This window comes from Protomyctophum parallelum, assembly GCF_964188405.1.
Source record: "Protomyctophum parallelum genome assembly, chromosome: 15".
Classification (NCBI taxonomy): domain Eukaryota; kingdom Metazoa; phylum Chordata; class Actinopteri; order Myctophiformes; family Myctophidae; genus Protomyctophum; species Protomyctophum parallelum.
In genome coordinates this window covers 30,496,938-30,518,219 of record NC_139710.1, presented here as the reverse complement: position 1 = coordinate 30,518,219, position 21,282 = coordinate 30,496,938, and positions in this window count along the sequence as shown.

Genomic DNA, 21,282 nt, shown 5'->3' with positions numbered 1-21,282 from the left:
GGTGCTATTTACACGAGGATGGTGTTCATATAAAACGTCAAAATAAAGTATCGTTTGCTGCTGTCATTTAGACGAGAACCGTGTTCTCAGGAGGTGAAAACGCAACGAAGTGAAACCGCCTCCCAGAGTGGAAATCTTTGAGAACACCGTTTCCTATGGTCTCCATATAAACAGGCAAAACGGTGAATCCGCAAAACTTATGACATCATGGCTCACGTTGGCTCACAGCGCATATGTTTATTACATTGATGCAGAGCAATATCATTATGATATAATGGAGTTCCTGAACAAGCCTCCCTCCTCGCCTACAAAGTGCTGCTCATCAGCGATGTTGAATGTAAAACCATGATGTAAATAAAAAGCCTTGTGATAGACGGCAGCCGCGGCAGCAGCGTTTATGTAGCCTAATGTATTATAATATATATAACCATCCCGTGGCGCTGCCCAGAGCAGTGTTGCGCAGGCTTGCGTGAAGGAGTTCTTCTTCTCGTACGTGGGTGACCTGTCTATTTGGCAGCCCGTTATCGCCACCTAGCGACAGTATAGCATAATAGCACATTATATCATAACGTGTGCGTTCTCGTGTAAAGGGTAAGAAAAAATGAGAACGCAACGGGACTTTGTCGTGTTATATGGAGATGGTCGCCGTCTAAAAGAGGCCTTAGTTAGTACATATGGAAAATACAATTGGATCTGGGTGTCTTTCAGCAACACTAACTCAAAGGTAGGAAGCAACTTTACAATCTACTGCAGCTGTGTGGTGAAAATAAATGTTTTGCCTTAGTGTGCGAGTGGAGTTGCTTTGCATATGCGCAGCATGCGCCGCCCACCGACGCTGTATTAAAATACCGTATGCTCGGAAATCTCACGGTATCAATGTTCCTGTCGCGGTATTACCGGAATTCGGTAAACCGCGGCATGCCTAGTTAGAACGCTGCCACATGATCGGGAGATGGTGAGTTCAAACCCCACTCAAGTCTTTACTTTCAAGACCAATTTCAGAAGAAGAAAACAAACAAGAAAGCAGTGTGAATTGTCTGGACCCAGTGGGTCAGTGTGTTAGAACGCTGCCACATGATCGGGAAGAAGGTGGGTTCAAACCCCACTCAAAGAATTGAAAAAAACGATGGTTTATAGCCCATCGTTTATTGATTTTCTTTTTAATCCTCGTTTTTCATCATTTTGGACCATGGGCTATAGCCCATATCGTACGGCATACTATAGCACGCCGTTTTTCATCATTTTTGAGGATTTGAAAAAAATGAAAAATTTCAAAAAACATGGGTTATAGTCCATCGTTTTTTGAACTTTTGGAAAAAAAAAATTAACCTTGTTTTTCATCATTTTTGACCATGGGCTATAGCCCCTACCGTACGGCATACTATAGGACGCCGTTTTTCATAATTTTTGAGGATTTGAAAAAACAAACAAACAAAAACATGGGTTATAGCCCATGGTTTTTTGAAAAATAAAAATAAAAAAATAACCTTGTTTTTCATCATTTTTGACCATGGGCTATAGCCCCTACCGTACGGCATACTATAGCACGCCGTTTTTCATCATTTTTGAGGATTTGAAAAAAAAACAAAAAAAACATGGGTTATAGCCCATCGTTTTTTGAAATTTTGAAAAAAAATGTTAACCTCGTTTTTCATCATTTTCGACCATGGGCTATAGCCCCTACCGTTTGGCATACTATAGCACGCCGTTTTTCATCATTTTTGAGGATTTGAAAAAAATGAAAAAAAACAAAAAACATGGGTTATAGCCCATCGTTTTTTGAATTTTTGATTATTATTTTTTACCTAGTTTTTCATCATTTTCGACCATGGGCTATAGCCCCTACCGTATAGCATAATATAGAAGCCGTTTTTCATCATTTTTGAGGATTTGAAAAAAAAAAAAAAAAAAAAAACATGGGTTATAGCCCATCGTTTTTTTTACTTTTGAAAAAAAAGATTAACCTTGTTTTTCATCATTTTTGACCATGGGCTATAGCCCCTACCGTACGGCATACTATAGCACGCCATTTTTCATCATTTTTGAGGATTAAAAAAAAAAAAAAAAAAAAAAAAACATGGGTTATAGCCCATCGTTTTTTGAACTTTTGAAAAAAGAAAATTAACCTTGTTTTTCATCATTTTTTACCATGGGCTATAGCCCCTACCGTACGGCATACTATAGCACGCCGTTTTTCATAATTTTTTTGGATTTGAAAAAAAATGAAAAAAAACGAAAAACATGGGTTATAGCCCATCGTTTTTTGAATTTTTGATTATTATTTTTTACCTCGTTTTTCATCATTTTCGACCATGGGCTATAGCCCCTACCGTATGGCATACTATAGAAGCCGTTTTTCATCATTTTTGAGGATTTGAAAAAAAAAAAAAAAACATGGGTTATAGCCCATTGTTTTTTGAAAATTTGAAAAAAAAATTAACCTTGTTTTTCATCATTTTTGACCATGGGCTATAGCCCCTACCGTACGGCATACTATAGCACGCCTTTTTCATCATTTTTGAGGATTTGAATATTTTTTTTTTTTTAAACAAAAAACATGGGTTATAGCCCATCGTTTTTTGAATTTTTGATTATTATTTTTTACCTCGTTTTTCATCATTTTCGACCATGGGCTATAGCCCCTACCGTATGGCATACTATAGCAAGCCGTTTTTCATCATTTTTGAGGATTTGAAAAAAATGAAAAAAAAAAAAAAAACATGGGTTATAGCCCATCGTTTTTTGAAAAATTGAAAAAAAAAGTAACCTTGTTTTTCATCATTTTTGACCATGGGCTATAGCCCCTACCGTACGGCATACTATAGCACGCCGTTTTTCATCATTTTTGAGGATTTGATTATTATTTTTTTAAACAAAAAACATGGGTTATAGCCCATCGTTTTTAGAATTTTTGATTATTATTTTTTACCTCGTTTTTCATCATTTTCGACCATGGGCTATAGCCCCTACCGTATGGCATACTATAGCAAGCCGTTTTTCATCATTTTTGAGGATTTGAAAAAAATGGAAAAAAAAAAAAAAAACATGGGTTATAGCCCATCGTTTTTTGAAAATTTGAAAAAAAAAGTAACCTTGTTTTTCATCATTTTTGACCATGGGCTATAGCCCATACCGTACGGCATACTATAGCACGCCATTTTTCATTATTTTTGAGGATTTGAAAAAAACTAAAAAACAAAAAACAAACATGGGTTATAGCCCATCGTTTTTTGAAATTTTGAAAAAAAAATGTAACCTTGTTTTTCATCATTTTTGACCATGGGCTATAGCCCCTACCGTACGGCATACTATAGCACGCCGTTTTTCATCATTTTTGAGGATTTGAAAAAAATGAAAAAAACATGGGTTATAGCCCATCGTTTTTTGAATTTTTGATTTTTTTTTTAACCTCGTTTTTCATCATTTTCGACCATGGGCTATAGCCCCTACCGTACGGCATACTATAGCACGCCGTTTTTCATAATTTTTGAGGATTTGAGAAAAAAAAAAAACATGGGTTATAGCCCATCGTTTTTTGAATTTTTGAAAAAAAAGAAATTAACCTCGTTTTTCTTCATTTTCGACCATGGGCTATAGCCCCTACCGTACGGCATACTATAGCAAGCCGTTTTTCATCATTTTTGAGGATTTGAAAAAAACAAAAACAAAAAAAACATGGGTTATAGCCCATCGTTTTTTTAACTTTTGAAAAAAAAGATTAACCTTGTTTTTCATCATTTTTGACCATGGGCTATAGCCCCTACCGTACGGCATACTATAGCACGCCATTTTTCATCATTTTTGAGGATTTGAAAAAAATGAAAAAAAAAAAAAACATGGGTTATAGCCCATCGTTTTTTTAACTTTTGAAAAAAAAGATTAACCTTGTTTTTCATCATTTTTGACCATGGGCTATAGCCCCTACCGTACGGCATACTATAGCACGCCGTTTTTCATAATTTTTGAGTATTAAAAAAAAAAAAAAAAAAAAAAAAACATGGGGTATAGCCCATCGTTTTTTGAAATTTTGAAAAAAAAATGTAACCTTGTTTTTCATCATTTTTGACCATGGGCTATAGCCCCTACCGTACGGCATACTATAGCTCGCCGTTTTTCATCATTTTTGAGGATTTGAGAAAAAAAAAAAACATGGGTTATAGCCCATCGTTTTTTGAATTTTTGAAAAAAAAGAAATTAACCTCGTTTTTCATCATTTTCGACCATGGGCTATAGCCCCTACCGTACGGCATACTATAGCACGCCGTTTTTCATAATTTTTGAGGATTTGAGAAAAAAAAAAAACATGGGTTATAGCCCATCGTTTTTTGAATTTTTGAAAAAAAAGAAATTAACCTCGTTTTTCTTCATTTTCGACCATGGGCTATAGCCCCTACCGTACGGCATACTATAGCAAGCCGTTTTTCATCATTTTTGAGGATTTGAAAAAAACAAAAACAAAAAAAACATGGGTTATAGCCCATCGTTTTTTTAACTTTTGAAAAAAAAGATTAACCTTGTTTTTCATCATTTTTGACCATGGGCTATAGCCCCTACCGTACGGCATACTATAGCACGCCATTTTTCATCATTTTTGAGGATTTGAAAAAAATGAAAAAAAAAAAAAACATGGGTTATAGCCCATCGTTTTTTTAACTTTTGAAAAAAAAGATTAACCTTGTTTTTCATCATTTTTGACCATGGGCTATAGCCCCTACCGTACGGCATACTATAGCACGCCGTTTTTCATAATTTTTGAGTATTAAAAAAAAAAAAAAAAAAAAAAAAACATGGGGTATAGCCCATCGTTTTTTGAAATTTTGAAAAAAAAATGTAACCTTGTTTTTCATCATTTTTGACCATGGGCTATAGCCCCTACCGTACGGCATACTATAGCTCGCCGTTTTTCATCATTTTTGAGGATTTGAGAAAAAAAAAAAACATGGGTTATAGCCCATCGTTTTTTGAATTTTTGAAAAAAAAGAAATTAACCTCGTTTTTCATCATTTTCGACCATGGGCTATAGCCCCTACCGTACGGCATACTATAGCAAGCCGTTTTTCATCATTTTTGAGGATTTGAAAAAAAAAAAAAAAAACATGGGTTATAGCCCATCGTTTTTTGAAATTTTGAAAAAAAATGTTAACCTCGTTTTTCATCATTTTCGACCATGGGCTATAGCCCCTACCGTTTGGCATACTATAGCACGCCGTTTTTCATCATTTTTGAGGATTTGAAAAAAATGAAAAAAAACAAAAAACATGGGTTATAGCCCATCGTTTTTTGAATTTTTGATTATTATTTTTTACCTCGTTTTTCATCATTTTCGACCATGGGCTATAGCCCCTACCGTATAGCATAATATAGAAGCCGTTTTTCATCATTTTTGAGGATTTGAAAAAAGAAAAAAAAAAAAAAAACATGGGTTATAGCCCATCGTTTTTTGAAATTTTGAAAAAAAATGTTAACCTCGTTTTTCATCATTTTCGACAATGGGCTATAGCCCCTACCGTACGGCATACTATAGCACGCCATTTTTCATCATTTTTGAGGATTTGAAAAAGAAAACCGTACGGCATACTATAGCACGCAGTTTTTCATCATTTTTTAAAAGAAAAAAACAAACAAAAAAAACATGGGTTATAGCCCATCGTTTTTTTTATTTTTGAATTTTTTTTTAACCTCGTTTTTCATCATTTTCGACCATTTTCATCATTTTTGAGGATTTGAAAAAAATGAAAAAAAATGAAAAACATGGGTTATAGCCCATCGTTTTTTTAACTTTTGAAAAAAAAGATTAACCTTGTTTTTCATCATTTTTGACCATGGGCTATAGCCCCTACCGTACGGCATACTATAGCACGCCGTTTTTCATCATTTTTGAGTATTAAAAAAAAAAAAAAGAAAAAAAAAACATGGGTTATAGCCCATCGTTTTTTTAAATTTTGAAAAAGAAAATGTAACCTTGTTTTTCATCATTTTTGACCATGGGCTATAGCCCCTACCGTACGGCATACTATAGCACGCCATTTTTCATTATTTTTGAGGATTTGAAAAAAACAAAAAAACAAAAAACAAACATGGGTTATAGCCCATCGTTTTTTGAAATTTTGAAAAAAAAATGTAACCTTGTTTTTCATCATTTTTGACCATGGGCTATAGCCCCTACCGTACGGCATACTATAGCACGCCGTTTTTCATCATTTTTGAGGATTTGAAAAAAATGAAAAAAATGAAAAAAACATGGGTTATAGCCCATCGTTTTTTGAATTTTTGAATTTTTTTTTTAACCTCGTTTTTCATCATTTTCGACCATGGGCTATAGCCCCTACCGTACGGCATACTATAGCAAGCCGTTTTTCATCATTTTTGAGGATTTGAAAAAAACAAAAACAAAAAAAACATGGGTTATAGCCCATCGTTTTTTTAACTTTTGAAAAAAAAGATTAACCTTGTTTTTCATCATTTTTGACCATGGGCTATAGCCCTACCGTACGGCATACTATAGCACGCCGTTTTTCATAATTTTTGAGTATTAAAAAAAAAAAAAAAACAAAAAAAACATGGGTTATAGCCCATCGTTTTTTGAAATTTTGAAAAAAAAATGTAACCTTGTTTTTCATCATTTTTGACCATGGGCTATAGCCCCTACCGTACGGCATACTATAGCACGCAGTTTTTCATCATTTTTGAGGATTTGAGAAAAAAAAAAACATGGGTTATAGCCCATCGTTTTTTGAATTTTTGAAAAAAAAGAAATTAACCTCGTTTTTCATCATTTTCGACCATGGGCTATAGCCCCTACCGTACGGCATACTATAGCAAGCCGTTTTTCATCATTTTTGAGGATTTGAAAAAAACAAAAACAAAAAAAACATGGGTTATAGCCCATCGTTTTTTTTACTTTTGAAAAAAAAGATTAACCTTGTTTTTCATCATTTTTGACCATGGGCTATAGCCCCTACCGTACGGCATACTATAGCACGCCATTTTTCATCATTTTTGAGGATTAAAAAAAAAAAAAAAAAAAAAAAAAACATGGGTTATAGCCCATCGTTTTTTGAACTTTTGAAAAAAGAAAATTAACCTTGTTTTTCATCATTTTTTACCATGGGCTATAGCCCCTACCGTACGGCATACTATAGCACGCCGTTTTTCATCATTTTTTAGGATTTGAAAAAAAATGAAAAAAATGAAAAAAACATGGGTTATAGCCCATCGTTTTTTGAATTTTTGAATTTTTTTTTTAACCTCGTTTTTCATCATTTTCGACCATGGGCTATAGCCCCTACCGTACGGCATACTATAGCAAGCCGTTTTTCATCATTTTTGAGGATTTGAAAAAAACAAAAACAAAAAAAACATGGGTTATAGCCCATCGTTTTTTTAACTTTTGAAAAAAAAGAAATTAACCTCGTTTTTCATCATTTTCGACCATGGGCTATAGCCCCTACCGTACGGCATACTATAGCAAGCCGTTTTTCATCATTTTTGAGGATTTGAAAAAAACAAAAACAAAAAAAACATGGGTTATAGCCCATCGTTTTTTTTACTTTTGAAAAAAAAGATTAACCTTGTTTTTCATCATTTTTGACCATGGGCTATAGCCCCTACCGTACGGCATACTATAGCACGCCATTTTTCATCATTTTTGAGGATTAAAAAAAAAAAAAAAAAAAAAAAAAACATGGGTTATAGCCCATCGTTTTTTGAACTTTTGAAAAAAGAAAATTAACCTTGTTTTTCATCATTTTTTACCATGGGCTATAGCCCCTACCGTACGGCATACTATAGCACGCCGTTTTTCATCATTTTTTAGGATTTGAAAAAAAATGAAAAAAATGAAAAAAACATGGGTTATAGCCCATCGTTTTTTGAATTTTTGAATTTTTTTTTTAACCTCGTTTTTCATCATTTTCGACCATGGGCTATAGCCCCTACCGTACGGCATACTATAGCAAGCCGTTTTTCATCATTTTTGAGGATTTGAAAAAAACAAAAACAAAAAAAACATGGGTTATAGCCCATCGTTTTTTTAACTTTTGAAAAAAAAGATTAACCTTGTTTTTCATCATTTTTGACCATGGGCTATAGCCCTACCGTACGGCATACTATAGCACGCCGTTTTTCATAATTTTTGAGTATTAAAAAAAAAAAAAAAAAAAAAAAAACATGGGTTATAGCCCATCGTTTTTTGAAATTTTGAAAAAAAAATGTAACCTTGTTTTTCATCATTTTTGACCATGGGCTATAGCCCCTACCGTACGGCATACTATAGCACGCAGTTTTTCATCATTTTTGAGGATTTGAGAAAAAAAAAAACATGGGTTATAGCCCATCGTTTTTTGAATTTTTGAAAAAAAAGAAATTAACCTCGTTTTTCATCATTTTCGACCATGGGCTATAGCCCCTACCGTACGGCATACTATAGCAAGCCGTTTTTCATCATTTTTGAGGATTTGAAAAAAACAAAAACAAAAAAAACATGGGTTATAGCCCATCGTTTTTTTTACTTTTGAAAAAAAAGATTAACCTTGTTTTTCATCATTTTTGACCATGGGCTATAGCCCCTACCGTACGGCATACTATAGCACGCCATTTTTCATCATTTTTGAGGATTAAAAAAAAAAAAAAAAAAAAAAAAAACATGGGTTATAGCCCATCGTTTTTTGAACTTTTGAAAAAAGAAAATTAACCTTGTTTTTCATCATTTTTTACCATGGGCTATAGCCCCTACCGTACGGCATACTATAGCACGCCGTTTTTCATCATTTTTTAGGATTTGAAAAAAAATGAAAAAAAACGAAAAACATGGGTTATAGCCCATCGTTTTTTGAATTTTTGATTATTATTTTTTACCTCGTTTTTCATCATTTTCGACCATGGGCTATAGCCCCTACCGTATGGCATACTATAGAAGCCGTTTTTCATCATTTTTGAGGATTTGAAAAAAAAAAAAAAAACATGGGTTATAGCCCATCGTTTTTTGAAAATTTGAAAAAAAAATTAACCTTGTTTTTCATCATTTTTGACCATGGGCTATAGCCCCTACCGTACGGCATACTATAGCACGCCTTTTTCATCATTTTTGAGGATTTGAATTTTTTTTTTTTTTTAAACAAAAAACATGGGTTATAGCCCATCGTTTTTTGAATTTTTGATTATTATTTTTTACCTCGTTTTTCATCATTTTCGACCATGGGCTATAGCCCCTACCGTATGGCATACTATAGCAAGCCGTTTTTCATCATTTTTGAGGATTTGAAAAAAATGAAAAAAAAAAAAAAAACATGGGTTATAGCCCATCGTTTTTTGAAAAATTGAAAAAAAAAGTAACCTTGTTTTTCATCATTTTTGACCATGGGCTATAGCCCCTACCGTACGGCATACTATAGCACGCCGTTTTTCATCATTTTTGAGGATTTGATTATTATTTTTTTAAACAAAAAACATGGGTTATAGCCCATCGTTTTTTAGAATTTTTGATTATTATTTTTTACCTCGTTTTTCATCATTTTCGACCATGGGCTATAGCCCCTACCGTATGGCATACTATAGCAAGCCGTTTTTCATCATTTTTGAGGATTTGAAAAAAATGAAAAAAAAAAAAAAAACATGGGTTATAGCCCATCGTTTTTTGAAAATTTGAAAAAAAAAGTAACCTTGTTTTTCATCATTTTTGACCATGGGCTATAGCCCATACCGTACGGCATACTATAGCACGCCATTTTTCATTATTTTTGAGGATTTGAAAAAAACAAAAAAACAAAAAACAAACATGGGTTATAGCCCATCGTTTTTTGAAATTTTGAAAAAAAAATGTAACCTTGTTTTTCATCATTTTTGACCATGGGCTATAGCCCCTACCGTACGGCATACTATAGCACGCCGTTTTTCATCATTTTTGAGGATTTGAAAAAAATGAAAAAAACATGGGTTATAGCCCATCGTTTTTTGAATTTTTGATTTTTTTTTTTAACCTCGTTTTTCATCATTTTCGACCATGGGCTATAGCCCCTACCGTACGGCATACTATAGCACGCCGTTTTTCATAATTTTTGAGGATTTGAGAAAAAAAAAAAACATGGGTTATAGCCCATCGTTTTTTGAATTTTTGAAAAAAAAGAAATTAACCTCGTTTTTCATCATTTTCGACCATGGGCTATAGCCCCTACCGTACGGCATACTATAGCAAGCCGTTTTTCATCATTTTTGAGGATTTGAAAAAAACAAAAACAAAAAAAACATGGATTATAGCCCATCGTTTTTTTAACTTTTGAAAAAAAAGATTAACCTTGTTTTTCATCATTTTTGACCATGGGCTATAGCCCCTACCGTACGGCATACTATAGCACGCCATTTTTCATCATTTTTGAGGATTTGAAAAAAATGAAAAAAAAAAAAAACATGGGTTATAGCCCATCGTTTTTTTAACTTTTGAAAAAAAAGATTAACCTTGTTTTTCATCATTTTTGACCATGGGCTATAGCCCCTACCGTACGGCATACTATAGCACGCCGTTTTTCATAATTTTTGAGTATTAAAAAAAAAAAAAAAAAAAAAAAAACATGGGTTATAGCCCATCGTTTTTTGAAATTTTGAAAAATAAATGTAACCTTGTTTTTCATCATTTTTGACCATGGGCTATAGCCCCTACCGTACGGCATACTATAGCTCGCCGTTTTTCATCATTTTTGAGGATTTGAGAAAAAAAAAAAACATGGGTTATAGCCCATCGTTTTTTGAATTTTTGAAAAAAAAGAAATTAACCTCGTTTTTCATCATTTTCGACCATGGGCTATAGCCCCTACCGTACGGCATACTATAGCAAGCCGTTTTTCATCATTTTTGAGGATTTGAAAAAAACAAAAACAAAAAAAACATGGGTTATAGCCCATCGTTTTTTTAACTTTTGAAAAAAAAGATTAACCTTGTTTTTCATCATTTTTGACCATGGGCTATAGCCCCTACCGTACGGCATACTATAGCACGCCATTTTTCATCATTTTTGAGGATAAAAAAAAAAAAAAAAAAAAAAAAACATGGGTTATAGCCCATCGTTTTTTGAACTTTTGAAAAAAGAAAATTAACCTTGTTTTTCATCATTTTTTACCATGGGCTATAGCCCCTACCGTACGGCATACTATAGCACGCCGTTTTTCATCATTTTTTAGGATTTGAAAAAAAAAAAAAAAACATGGGTTATAGCCCATCGTTTTTTGAATTTTTGATTATTATTTTTTACCTCGTTTTTCATCATTTTCGACCATGGGCTATAGCCCCTACCATATGGCATACTATAGAAGCCGTTTTTCATCATTTTTGAGGATTTGAAAAAAAAAAAAAAAACATGGGTTATAGCCCATCGTTTTTTGAAAAATTGAAAAAAAAAGTAACCTTGTTTTTCATCATTTTTGACCATGGGCTATAGCCCCTACCGTACGGCATACTATAGCACGCCGTTTTTCATCATTTTTGAGGATTTGATTTTTTTTTTTTTTAAACAAAAAACATGGGTTATAGCCCATCGTTTTTTGAATTTTTGATTATTATTTTTTACCTCGTTTTTCATCATTTTCGACCATGGGCTATAGCCCCTACCGTATGGCATACTATAGCAAGCCGTTTTTCATCATTTTTGAGGATTTGAAAAAAATGAAAAAAAAAAACATGGGTTATAGCCCATCGTTTTTTGAAAATTTGAAAAAAAAAGTAACCTTGTTTTTCATCATTTTTGACTATGGGCTATAGCCCATACCGTACGGCATACTATAGCACGCCGTTTTTCATAATTTTTGAGGATTCAAAAAAAAAAAAAAAAAAAAAACATGGGTTATAGCCCATCGTTTTTTGAATTTAAAAAAAAAAAAAATTAACCTCGTTTTTCATCATTTTCGACCATGGGCTATAGACCCTACCGTACGGCATACTATAGCAAGCCGTTTTTCATCATTTTTGAGGATTTGAAAAAAACAAAAACAAAAAAAACATGGGTTATAGCCCATCGTTTTTTTTACTTTTGAAAAAAAAGATTAACCTTGTTTTTCATCATTTTTGACCATGGGCTATAGCCCCTACCGTACGGCATACTATAGCACGCCATTTTTCATCATTTTTGAGGATTTGAAAAAAAAAAAAAAAAAAAAAAAACATGGGTTATAGCCCATCGTTTTTTGAAATTTTGAAAAATAAATTAACCTTGTTTTTCATCATTTTTGACCATGGGCTATAGCCCCTACCGTACGGCATACATTTTTCATCATTTTTGATGATTAAAAAAAAAAAAAAAAAAAAAAAAAAACATGGGTTATAGCCCATCGTTTTTTGAATTTTTGAAAAAAAAAATTACCTCGTTTTTCATTATTTTCGACCATGGGCTATAGCCCCTACCGTACGGCATACTATAGCACGCCGTTTTTCATCATTTTTGAGGATTTGAAAAAAATAAAAAAAATAAAAAAACATGGGTTATAGCCCATCGTTTTTTGAAATTTTGAAAAAATAAATTACCTTGTTTTTCATCATTTTTGACTATGGGCTATAGCCCCTACCGTACGGCATACTATAGCACGCCGTTTTTCATCATTTTTGAGGATTTGAAAAAAAATGAAAAAAAAACGAAAACATGGTTTATAGCCCATCGTTTTTTGAAATTTCGAAAAAAAAAATGTAACCTCGTTTTTCATCATTTTCGACCATGGGCTATAGCCCCTTAGCCTGGGTAAACCCACTCCCCCTGCTGGACAACATTTCATTCTGCCAGGAGGGGTGAGTCTGGCATAATCGCCTGTGTGGCTGTTTAGCCGTGGGGCGGGAGAGTAGCGTTTGACGGACAACCCCTTCAGCCAATCAGCGTATGGAGGATTAAAAAAAACAAAAAAAAACATGGGTTATAGCCCATCGTTTTTTGAATTTTTGAAAAAAAAAATTACCTCGTTTTTCATCATTTTCGACCATGGGCTATAGCCCCTACCGTACGGCATACTATAGCAAGCCGTTTTTCATCATTTTTGAGGATTTGAAAAAAAGGAAAAAAACATGGGTTATAGCCCATCGTTTTTTGAAAATTTGAAAAAAAAACTAACCTTGTTTTTCATCATTTTTGACCATGGGCTATAGCCCCTACCGTACGGCATACATTTTTCATCATTTTTGAGGATTAAAAAAAAAGGAAAAAAACATGGGTTATAGCCCATCGTTTTTTGAAAATTTAAAAAAAAAAATTAACCTCGTTTTTCATCATTTTCGACCATGGGCTATAGACCCTACCGTACGGCATACTATAGCAAGCCGTTTTTCATCATTTTTGAGGATTTGAAAAAAACAAAAACAAAAAAAACATGGGTTATAGCCCATCGTTTTTTGAAAATTTGAAAAAAAAGATTAACCTTGTTTTTCATCATTTTTGACCATGGGCTATAGCCCCTACCGTACGGCATACTATAGCACGCCATTTTTCATCATTTTTGAGGATTTGAAAAAAAAAAAAAAAAAAAAAAAACATGGGTTATAGCCCATCGTTTTTTGAAATTTTGAAAAATAAATTAACCTTGTTTTTCATCATTTTTGACCACGGGCTATAGCCCCTACCGTACGGCATACATTTTTCATCATTTTTGATGATTAAAAAAAAAAAAAAAAAAAAAAAAAAACATGGGTTATAGCCCATCGTTTTTTGAATTTTTGAAAAAAAAAATTACCTCGTTTTTCATTATTTTCGACCATGGGCTATAGCCCCTACCGTACGGCATACTATAGCACGCCGTTTTTCATCATTTTTGAGGATTTGAAAAAAATAAAAAAAATAAAAAAACATGGGTTATAGCCCATCGTTTTTTGAAATTTTGAAAAAATAAATTACCTTGTTTTTCATCATTTTTGACTATGGGCTATAGCCCCTACCGTACGGCATACTATAGCACGCCGTTTTTCATCATTTTTGAGGATTTGAAAAAAAATGAAAAAAAAAACGAAAACATGGTTTATAGCCCATCGTTTTTTGAAATTTCGAAAAAAAAAATGTAACCTCGTTTTTCATCATTTTCGACCATGGGCTATAGCCCCTTAGCCTGGGTAAACCCACTCCCCCTGCTGGACAACATTTCATTCTGCCAGGAGGGGTGAGTCTGGCATAATCGCCTGTGTGGCTGTTTAGCCGTGGGGCGGGAGAGTAGCGTTGACGGACAACCCCTTCAGCCAATCAGCGTATGGAGGATTAAAAAAAAAAAAAAAAAAACATGGGTTATAGCCCATCGTTTTTTGAATTTTTGAAAAAAAAAATTACCTCGTTTTTCATCATTTTCGACCATGGGCTATAGCCCCTACCGTACGGCATACTATAGCAAGCCGTTTTTCATCATTTTTGAGGATTTGAAAAAAAGGAAAAAAACATGGGTTATAGCCCATCGTTTTTTGAAAATTTGAAAAAAAAACTAACCTTGTTTTTCATCATTTTTGACCATGGGCTATAGCCCCTACCGTACGGCATACATTTTTCATCATTTTTGAGGATTAAAAAAAAAAAAAAAAAAAAAAACATGGGTTATAGCCCATCGTTTTTTGAATTTTTGAAAAAAAAAAATTACCTCGTTTTTCATCATTTTCGACCATGGGCTATAGCCCCTACCGTACGGCATACTATAGCAAGCCGTTTTTCATCATTTTTGAGGATTTGAAAAAAATGAAAAAAACAAAAAAACATGGGTTATAGCCCATCGTTTTTTGAAAATTTGAAAAAAAAACTAACCTTGTTTTTCATCATTTTTGACCATGGGCTATAGCCCCTACCGTACGGCATACATTTTTCATCATTTTTGAGGATAAAAAAAAAAAAAAAAGAAAAAAACATGGGTTATAGCCCATCGTTTTTTTAATTTTTGAAAAAAAAAATTACCTCGTTTTTCATCATTTTTGACCATGGGCTATAGCCCCTACCGTACGGCATACGGCATACATTTTTCATCATTTTTGAGGATAAAAAAAAAAAAAAAAAAAAAAAAACATGGGTTATAGCCCATCGTTTTTTGAATTTTTGAAAAAAAAAATTACCTCGTTTTTCATCATTTTTGACCATGGGCTATAGCCCCTACCGTACGGCATACTATAGCACGCCGTTTTTCATCATTTTTGAGAATTAAAAAAAAAAAAAAAAAAAAAAAAAAACATGGGTTATAGCCCATCGTTTTTTGAAATTTTGAAAAAAAAAGATTTAACCTCGTTTTTCATCATTTTCGACCATGGACTATAGCCCCTACCGTTTGGCATACTATAGCACGCCGTTTTTCATAATTTTTGAGGATTTAAAAAAAAATAAAAAAACAAAAAAACATGGGTTATAGCCCATCGTTTTTTGAAATTTTGAAAAAAAAATTACCTCGTTTTTCATCATTTTCGACCATGGGCTATAGCCCCTACCGTACGGCATACTATAGCAAGCCGTTTTTCATCATTTTTGAGGATTTGAAAAAAATGAAAAAAACAAAAAAACATGGGTTATAGCCCATCGTTTTTTGAAATTTTGGAAAAAAAATTACCTTGTTTTTCATCATTTTTGACTATGGGCTATAGCCCCTACCGTACGGCATACTATAGCACGCCGTTTTTCATCATTTTTGAGGATTTGAAAAAAAAAAAAAAAAAAACATGGGTTATAGCCCATCGTTTTTTGAAAATTTGAAAAAAAAACTAACCTTGTTTTTCATCATTTTTGACCATGGGCTATAGCCCCTACCGTACGGCATACATTTTTCATCATTTTTGAGGATTAAAAAAAAAAAAAAAAAAAAAAACATGGGTTATAGCCCATCGTTTTTGGAATTTTTGAAAAAAAAAAATTACCTCGTTTTTCATCATTTTCGACCATGGGCTATAGCCCCTACCGTACGGCATACTATAGCAAGCCGTTTTTCATCATTTTTGAGGATTTGAAAAAAATGAAAAAAACAAAAAAACATGGGTTATAGCCCATCGTTTTTTGAAATTTTGAAGAAAAAAAATTACCTTGTTTTTCATCATTTTTGACTATGGGCTATAGCCCCTACCGTACGGCATACTATAGCACGCCGTTTTTCATCATTTTTGAGGATTTGAAAAAAAAAAAAAAAAAAAAAAAAACATGGGTTATAACCCATCGTTTTTTGAAAATTTGAAAAAAAAACTAACCTTGTTTTTCATCATTTTTGACCATGGGCTATAGCCCCTACCGTACGGCATACATTTTTCATCATTTTTGAGGATAAAAAAAAAAAAAAAAAAAAAAAACATGGGTTATAGCCCATCGTTTTTTGAATTTTTGAAAAAAAAAATTACCTCGTTTTTCATCATTTTTGACCATGGGCTATAGCCCCTACCGTACGGCATACTATAGCACGCCGTTTTTCATCATTTTTGAGAATTAAAAAAAAAACAAAAAAAAAACAAAAACATGGGTTATAGCCCATCGTTTTTTGAAATTTTGAAAAAAAAAGATTTAACCTCGTTTTTCATCATTTTCGACCATGGACTATAGCCCCTACCGTTTGGCATACTATAGCACGCCGTTTTTCATAATTTTTGAGGATTTAAAAAAAAATAAAAAAACAAAAAAACATGGGTTATAGCCCATCGTTTTTTGAAATTTTGAAAAAAAAATTACCTCGTTTTTCATCATTTTCGACCATGGGCTATAGCCCCTACCGTACGCATACTATAGCAAGCCGTTTTTCATCATTTTTGAGGATTTGAAAAAAATGAAAAAAACAAAAAAACATGGGTTATAGCCCATCGTTTTTTGAAATTTTGAAAAAAAAAATTACCTTGTTTTTCATCATTTTTGACTATGGGCTATAGCCCCTACCGTACGGCATACTATAGCACGCCGTTTTTCATCATTTTTGAGGATTTGAAAAAAAATGAAAAAAAAACAAAAACATGGGTTATAGCCCATCGTTTTTTGAAATTTTGAAAAAAAAAATAACCTTGTTTTTCATCATTTTTGACCATGGGCTATAGCCCCTACCGTACGGCATAAATTTTTCATCATTTTTGAGGATAAAAAAAAAAAAAGGGTTATAGCCCATCGTTTTTTGAATTTTTGAAAAAAAAAATTACCTCGTTTTTCATAATTTTCGACCATGGGCTATAGCCCCTACCGTACGGCATACTATAGCAAGCCGTTTTTCATCATTTTTGAGGATTTGAAAAAAATGAAAAAAACAAAAAAACATGGGTTATAGCCCATCGTTTTTTGAAATTTTGGAAAAAAAAAATACCTTGTTTTTCATCATTTTTGACTATGGGCTATAGCCCCTACCGTACGGCATACTATAGCACGCCGTTTTTCATCATTTTTGAGAATTGAAAAAAAAATGAAAAAAACAAAAAAACATGGGTTATAGCCCATCGTTTTTTGAAATTTTGAAAAAACATTTAACCTCGTTTTTCATCATTTTCGACCATGGACTATAGCCCCTACCGTTTGGCATACTATAGCACGCCGTTTTTCATAATTTTTGAGGATTTAAAAAAAAAAAAAAAAAAAAAAAACATGGGTTATAGCCCATAGTTTTTTGAAATTTTGAAAAAAAAAATTACCTCGTTTTTCATCATTTTCGACCATGGGCTATAGCCCCTACCGTACGGCATACTATAGCAAGCCGTTTTTCATCATTTTTGAGGATTTGAAAAAAATGAAAAAAACAAAAAAACATGGGTTATAGCCCATCGTTTTTTTTACTTTTGAAAAAAAAGATTAACCTTGTTTTTCATCATTTTTGACCATGGGCTATAGCCCCTACCGTACGGCATACTATAGCACGCCATTTTTCATCATTTTTGAGGATTTGAAAAAAATGAAAAAAAACAAAAAAACATGGGTTATAGCCCATCGTTTTTTGAAATTTTGAAAAAAAAATTAACCTTGTTTTTCATCATTTTTGACCATGGGCTATAGCCCCTACCGTACGGCATACATTTTTCATCATTTTTGAGGATAAAAAAAAAAAAAGGGTTATAGCCCATCGTTTTTTGAATTTTTGAAAAAAAAAATTACCTCGTTTTTCATCATTTTCGACCATGGGCTATAGCCCCTACCGTACGGCATACTATAGCAAGCCGTTTTTCATCATTTTTGAGGATTTGAAAAAAATGAAAAAAACAAAAAAACATGGGTTATAGCCCATCGTTTTTTGAAATTTTGGAAAAAAAAATACCTTGTTTTTCATCATTTTTGACTATGGGCTATAGCCCCTACCGTACGGCATACTATAGCACGCCGTTTTTCATCATTTTTGAGAATTAAATTTAAAAAAAAAAAAAAAAAAAAACATGGGTTATAGCCCATCGTTTTTTGAAATTTTGAAAAAAAATGTTAACCTCGTTTTTCATCATTTTCGACCATGGACTATAGCCCCTACCGTTTGGCATACTATAGCACGCCGTTTTTCATAATTTTTGAGGATTTAAAAAAAATTAAAAAAACAAAAAAACATGGGTTATAGCCCATCGTTTTTTGAAATTTTGAAAAAAAAAATTACCTCGTTTTTCATCATTTTCGACCATGGGCTATAGCCCCTACCGTACGGCATACTATAGCAAGCCGTTTTTCATCATTTTTGAGGATTTGAAAAAAATGAAAAAAACAAAAAAACATGGGTTATAGCCCATCGTTTTTTTAACTTTTGAAAAAAAAGATTAACCTTGTTTTTCATCATTTTTGACCATGGGCTATAGCCCCTACCGTACGGCATACTATAGCACGCCATTTTGCATCATTTTTGAGGATTTGAAAAAAAAACAAAAAAAACATGGGTTATAGCCCGTCTTTTTTTGAAATTTTGAAATAAAATGTTAACCTCGTTTTTCATCATTTTCGACCATGGGCTATAGCCCCTACTGTTTGGCATACTATAGCACGCCATTTTTCATATTTTTTGAGGATTTGAAAAAAATGAAAAAAAACAAAAAACATGGGTTATAGCCCATCGTTTTTTGAAATTTTGAAAAAAAAAATTAACCTTGTTTTTCATCATTTTTGACCATGGGCTATAGCCCCTACCGTACGGCATACATTTTTCATCATTTTTGAGGATTAAAAAAAAAAAAAAAAAAAAAAAAAAACATGGGTTATAGCCCATCGTTTTTTGAATTTTTGAAAAAAATTACCTCGTTTTTCATTATTTTCGACCATGGGCTATAGCCCCTACCGTACGGCATACTATAGCACGCCGTTTTTCATCATTTTTGAGGATTTGAAAAAAATGAAAAAAATAAAAAAAACATGGGTTAGGCCTATAGCCCATCGTTTTTTGAAATTTTGAAAAAATAAATTACCTTGTTTTTCATCATTTTTGACTATGGGCTATAGCCCCTACCGTACGGCATACTATAGCACGCCGTTTTTCATCATTTTTGAGGATTTGAAAAAAAAAGAAAAAAAAACGAAAACATGGTTTATAGCCCATCGTTTTTTGAAATTTCGAAAAAAAAAATGTAACCTCGTTTTTCATCATTTTCGACCATGGGCTATAGCCCCTTAGCCTGGGTAAACCCACTCCCCCTGCTGGACAACATTTCATTCTGCCAGGAGGGGTGAGTCTGGCATAATCGCCTGTGTGGCTGTTTAGCCGTGGGGCGGGAGAGTAGCGTTGACGGACAACCCCTTCAGCCAATCAGCGTATGGAGGATTAAAAAAAAAAAAACAAAAAAAAAAAACATGGGTTATAGCCCACCGTTTTTTGAATTTTTGAAAAAAAAAATTACCTCGTTTTTCATCATTTTCGACCATGGGCTATAGCCCCTACCGTACGGCATACTATAGCAAGCCGTTTTTCATCATTTTTGAGGATTTGAAAAAAAGGAAAAAAACATGGGTTATAGCCCATCGTTTTTTGAAATTTTGAAAAAAAAAGAATTACCTTGTTTTTCATCATTTTTGACTATGGGCTATAGCCCCTACCGTACGGCATACTATAGCACGCCGTTTTTCATCATTTTTGAGGATTTGAAAAAAAATGAAAAAAAAAAAAAACATGGGTTATAGCCCATCGTTTTTTGAAATTTTGAAAAAAAAATTAACCTTGTTTTTCATCATTTTTGACCATGGGCTATAGCCCCTACCGTACGGCATACATTTTTCATCATTTTTGAGGATAAAAAAAAAAAAAAAAAAAAAAACATGGGTTATAGCCCATCGTTTTTTGAAATTTTGAAAAAAAAAATTACCTTGTTTTTCATCATTTTTGACTATGGGCTATAGCCCCTACCGTACGGCATACTATAGCACGCCGTTTTTCATCATTTTTGAGGATTAAAAAAAAAAAAAAAAAAAAAAAAAAAACATGGGTTATAACCCATCGTTTTTAGAAAATTTGAAAAAAAAAAACTAACCTTGTTTTTCATCATTTTTGACCATGGGCTATAGCCCCTACCGTACGGCATACATTTTTCATCATTTTTGAGGATAAAAAAAAATAAAAAAATAAAAAACATGGGTTATAGCCCATCGTTTTTTGAATTTTTGAAAAAAAGAATTACCTCGTTTTTCATTATTTTCGACCATGGGCTATAGCCCCTACCGTACGGCATACTATAGCAAGCCGTTTTTCATCATTTTTGAGGATTTGAAAAAAATGAAAAAAACAAAAAAACATGGGTTATAGCCCATCGTTTTTTTAAATTTTGAAAAAAAAAATTACCTTGTTTTTCATCATTTTTGACTATGGGCTATAGCCCCTACCGTACGGCATACTATAGCACGCCGTTTTTCATCATTTTTGAGAATTAAAAAACAAATGAAAAAAAAACAAAAACATGGGTTATAGCCCATCGTTTTTTGAAATTTTGAAAAAAAATGTTAACCTCGTTTTTCATCATTTTCGACCATGGACTATAGCCCCTACCGTTTGGCATACTATAGCACGCCGTTTTTCATAATTTTTGAGGATTTAAAAAAAATTAAAAAAACAAAAAAACATGGGTTATAGCCCATAGTTTTTTGAAATTTTGAAAAAAAAAATTACCTCGTTTTTCATCATTTTCGACCATGGGCTATAGCCCCTACCGTACGGCATACTATAGCAAGCCGTTTTTCATCATTTTTGAGGATTTGAAAAAAATGAAAAAAACAAAAAAACATGGGTTATAGCCCATCGTTTTTTTAACTTTTGAAAAAAAAGATTAACCTTGTTTTTCATCATTTTTGACCATGGGCTATAGCCCCTACCGTACGGCATACTATAGCACGCCATTTTTCATCATTTTTGAGGATTTGAAAAAAAAACAAAAAAAACATGGGTTATAGCCCATCGT